General features: G+C 43.0%; 1 long non-coding RNA gene across 2 annotated transcripts in view; it reads right to left on the bottom strand.

Moving 5' to 3' along the window:
• LOC107123942 overlaps positions 1-5,297 on the bottom strand; it is a 22,134-nt gene that overhangs the window by 15,991 nt on the left and 846 nt on the right. The gene's annotated exons all lie outside the window — the stretch shown is intronic.

Genomic DNA, 5,297 nt, shown 5'->3' with positions numbered 1-5,297 from the left:
CTGAGCGCCACTTTGGGGTCAGGAAGTAAATTTTCTACAGGCCAGTTTGGCCAGAGATCCTGGAGGGGTTTGTTTTGTTTTTTGCCATCTTCTGGGCATGGAACAGGGGGTCACTGGGGGTGGGGGGTTATTTGTGAATTTCCTGCATTGTGCAGGGGGGTGGACTAGATGACACTGGAGATCCCTTCTAACCGTATGATTCTATGATTGTTTCTCATTACCTGTTAGATCTGCAAACAAGACTACGTGCTACTATGTGCTACTAAATCGTCCAGTTATACAAATTTAAGCATGCGTTCAACCTGTCCCATTAAAGCCAATGGAACTCGAACATACTTATTTTAGCCACACTGTGCCCTTTATTTTGCTCTATCTGGCACACTTTTACCCAATCCCCCTTCTACAGCATTCAGGGAGGCATGCACAGTTCCCCTTTTATCTTCACAACTCCCCTGCAAGGTAGGTGATGCTGAGACAGTGTAACTGGCCCACAGCCACTGAACAAGCTTCATGGTAGAGTGGGGGTTGGATCCTGAAGTCCCGTATACCGTACTGGTAACATAAGGAAAGGTTAAATTCCCACTGAAATTTCTGTTTCTTGCTTAAGGTGCGAACAACTGAAAAATTTGACCTTCAGTTATTCTGAGAACGTGTCTCTATAATGTTCTCACATTCTGGCCCTGTTTAATGCCATGGGAGTTGCCTGATTGACTCCAGGGATGAATCTGGCAGCGCAAAGCTATCTTCTAAAAATTCTGAAAGGTATTCTTTACCCAGCAAGATTTATTGCTTGCCTAACGCTAAATGGCTGCTGCGCTTGCTTGCATAGGGGGAAATTACTCTGGATTTAGGGAGGAGAAAACATGGAAATCAAATCGTGCGACACTACAAAGAACAGATTTGCTCTTATAACCCAACCAAATAAGGCTTTTTTGGGGCGGTGGGGGGTGCATGCAGAGAAGAAAGACAGTAGTGAGTAGACGGATAGCAAGAGGTTATAAGGAAGTCCATCCCCCCTCCCTTGTAATTGTGGGCTAGAGGTCAGATTAAAAACTTACATCTCGACCAATACAGACTCAGGAATTTGAAAGCGGGTATGGAGGCGACTGCCTTCAGCTTCCTACCAGGGAGGTATAGTGGTGGTTAGAACATTGAATGAGGAGACCAAGTTCAAACCTGTGCTCATCATGAAGGTCACTGGGTGATCGTGAGCCAGTTGTTAACCCTGCCTACTTCACAGAGTTGTTGTGAAGATAAAGGATGGGAGAATCGAGTGCACCATCTCAGTTCTGGGGGAAAGGGTGGGTTACAAACACAATAAACTAACTCTTTCCACACTGGTTGCACTGGAGGGAATTGATTTCCCACACGCATTCTTTCGAAACATGCTCAAGATCGCAGTCCAAACTAGTGGAAGAGCTCACAGTAACTATCTTGCTGGACTGGAACAAGGCCCATTTAGTCAAGCTATGCCTCCAGCACCACACTATTGGATTTGATGAAAGTTACTATGAGAAATGGCCATATTGCTTGTTAAATGAATTAACTATATAGAAATTTCAATGCTACACACTCTGACGTTTGTGAACGAAACGAGACTTGATATGCACAGTCCGTTAGTGTTGATGGTGTCATTGTGAAACATTTTTGAGAGACTGGATAAGAATTAAATAGTCTTTGGATATTTTTCTTTGGCATAATACTTCATGGTTGTTCTGCTTATTTCCCATGCCTCTAGCAGTGGCAGGCTGAATGCTTCCACAAGGTACCCAAGCAATGGGACTCCATTATGTTTTGTTGCCAGCATTTAGTGATCATAAGCATTCTTAAACATGGAGGTTCTATCTGGTCATGATAGAAAACAGAGGTTGATAAACCCATCTTTGGTGCGTTGTTCAGTAAGAGGTTGGTTCTCAACTGAGCCTGCAAGTTTTCCAGGCACAGGTGTCTGCATGCATTAAAACCAATTTTTTTAAAAGAAAGATGTATTCTGGAACTTCTGTATAATTCTTGACAGCTCTAAATTCACAGATAAAAAACAAGAAAACACAGGGACATTTTTCTTCTTTTTTTCTTTCATTGGTTAAAATGGAGGTCTTTCTTTTTTTGTAATCTGCCCAGTTTTCAAACCTGTTAAATTGGAGTTATTTGTTTAAATTGGTCTCACACTAATCGAGGTCCACGTAATCAAGGTTGCAAGCCCAAGAACCCCCTTCCTCCACTGAATAAAATAGGACTGACCTCCACTCTATATACCTTCAAGGTCTCCAGTGTAAACAGTTGCAACCCATGTATTCTGCAGTCGTGAACGTATATGGCAAACAAGTGTTTGCTTCTGGACTGATGAAACAAATACTTTACATGGCTTGTGTGTTGTAAAGGACTGATCCTTCTGTGACTTTATTGTTACTCAGTAGATTTTTTTTTTTTGCAAATAAATGTTTGGAATGGATCTTTTAAATAGAACCTAAAAATCATGCTGTTGACCCAAACTATTCTAGCTGATTTAGTAAAAAAAACCCCCAATGTTGCATAATCTAAAAATGATGACACTATCGCATTACTGCAGAAATGCGGTGCATGATTTTGTGAGAGGCTCCCCTAAGATTTAAAAAGGGTGGAGCTCACAGTCTAAAGGGATCTCGCAAAAATGATAGTGCATGTGGGGGGGGAGATACGAGCCCCCCGCCAATTCTAAGTTAAGTCCCGGAGCTGCTGCTTCGGGCAGTAACATTTTCTTCCCTCCGCATTTTACTTTCCTTTCCCAGTTCTGGTTTTAGCTAGATTTATACAATCGACAGTCAACTTGGCCTTTTGGTGTCCTTGTAAAACACTTGGCGTATTTTCCAGTGCTACAGAACAGAATTAACAACCCTCCCAAAGAAAAGGATTCTCAGGTAGCTCTGTAAAAAACTCTGCCACACATAAGCTGCACATCCGCCCTCAAGATCAGCCAGCTATTCAGTTGCTCGTTCGCACACTGGAATGTGTTCTTGGGAGTTTAGTCTGGCCCACGGTCGCCATTGACTTTGCTGTTGTGATCCAAGAGATGAGATTTGTTTTAAAAATCTGTAAAGTGCTAGAAGTTTCTTGCAAAATCTAATATGGTGGGTAACCCTGACATATTGCATAAAACACTTTGATTGAAGAAACTGGTTCTTGGATATGTTACAGAAAAACTCAGCTTTCCCATTTAAAACAAAAAACATCATTCTAAGATACGACTCTGGAATAAACACCATTGTCTTATAGCTGATGTTAAACACTTGGCTTTGGGGCCATAAACCAGCTGCAAAGCAATCAGCAAACCGGTTAACTGGGGAAGAAGTAACTGACAGAGCCAAAAAACTAAAATAACTTTAAGGACGGGGAAATGTTTCCTGTATGCACAAATAAAGTCAAAACAGAGGTCAACTGGCTTCTGGATTGGGTTGTTAGTCTGTTTCTTAAAATCAGATTTACCAATTTTAAAATTCTCCACACTTTATTTGAAGATTTTGTCCAGGTTCTGTAACTTTTTATGCCTCTGTTGTGTTCAAAGATTGGCCCACAAATCCACCCTATGTTATATGTAAATCCGAAAGATTTCAGACAGGGCTCTTTCAAAATACTGTTTGGGATGGAGCAGGAAAACATACAATTCTATCACTCCAATCTCAGTGTTGTTATGAGCAGGTATTGGCAGTTTCATTCTGCACTGCGTAATATGAAAATAACTTTTTTAAAAAAGAACCACTATTTGGAACACAGTTTTATACCCAGCTATTTATTGTTATTATTCAACATCATTTTTTTAAAAATCAGCACTCTCAAAATCTTAAGTACTTTAGAAGCAACTTAATCGGCTTTCCTTTCAAATATAGATTTTAGGATCAGGGTTCCAGACAACAGCTAGCAGATCCTGCAGTTCAAGAGAGCAAGCCTAAGTAGCTCAACTCAGACTCTTACTAAAGTCTACTCAATGGGGCTTACTTCCAGGAAAATGTTTTCAGGATTGAACTTCCTTCAGAACAGTCCTATAAAATCCACCCACGGTACTCTAAGAAAAGCTTAACTCAGTTTTCAGTTCTATGAAGCTGTAACTGAACGGGAGTCAGAAAGCAACATTGGTTTAACTGAAAGAAAAAGAGAAAAACCTTGAGAAAGGATTTTTAAAAAAGAAAGAATCTAGCTTTGATTGAGATGCAACAGCTGGTATGTTTGCCATGTGTCTGAGTTCAATCCTATGTATCTCAGCTCAGAAGTGAGTCCCACTGGGGCTTTCCACCAAGTAAATAAGTTTGCACTGGAAATAAGTTTGCACAGGATTGAACAAGGCTTCCGATAAGATCTACCTCAGTTTTTCAATCTACCAAGAATTTTTTGGCACCTTGGCGGAGGAGCAAGCCTGAAGCAACTCAGAACTCCCCTTTGAAACAAAATGTGTAGGGTCAGTTTGCAGCACCTAATTAATAAAACAAACCTTATAATTTTGTGCCACCTTTCCATAATTTTCACAGCCTCTGGGACAAACTCCAGACTTGCTCACTCTGCTAAAATCCATTGTGTCAAAGCCTTCCGTGACCTCTTTAGCAAATCATAATTAAAGTCTTTCCCCCATTGGTTTCAATATGCAGCCATCCTGGGAGTGCAGGTACACTCCCAACTACAAATAAGTGCATAGGGGAAATGTCTCCGGTTTGCCTGGATGGGCACAGAAAGTTCACTTTCAGGAACACTAAAAATAAAAAATCTGGACCACTGCATGAGCATAACACATTTCTTTTTCAAAGAACGCCTAATGATGCCTTCAGTTGCCAATAAATTCTGCCCCTCTGAATGTGAAAAGCGCATTCGGGGTTGGGAAGGATAGGCCTCCTAAGAGGCAGGCGTTCGGCCCTGGGCCCCATCATGGCCTTGAACATCATCAGCCGAGCTCCCGGAGACGATATTCCCCTTCTGAGCAGAGTTCTTCTTTCAGGGCCCAGATGTGCAACACACCTGCCCAACACATGCTCTCTTTCTCCACCCCCCCTTTATTTGCAACATGTAAGGCAAAGGTGTGGAATCTCCTCGCAGGGACGCGCCGGCTTCCTTCCTGGCCAAACCGGGGAGAGGGCGAAAGGATATCCTGCGCGCGGTGCCAGGCCCCCCTCGGCTCGCGGGGTTCCTGTTTGGCGGAGGCCGGCCCGCGTGCGCGCCGCACACAATCAGAGGATATACCGGCCGGAAATGCAGCTGCGCCCCGAGAGGCCCGCCGGGCTTCCCAGCATTCACACCTCTGGGGGGGGGCCGGCCGGCTGAGGTGCGCCGGGGCT

This window comes from Gekko japonicus, unplaced genomic scaffold (assembly GCF_001447785.1).
Source record: "Gekko japonicus isolate JY-2015 unplaced genomic scaffold, Gekko_japonicus_V1.1 scaffold1535, whole genome shotgun sequence".
NCBI classification, from domain to species: Eukaryota; Metazoa; Chordata; class Lepidosauria; order Squamata; family Gekkonidae; genus Gekko; species Gekko japonicus.
The sequence above is the reverse complement of the archived record's forward strand: the minus strand, read 5'-3'. Positions and strand labels throughout refer to the sequence as shown.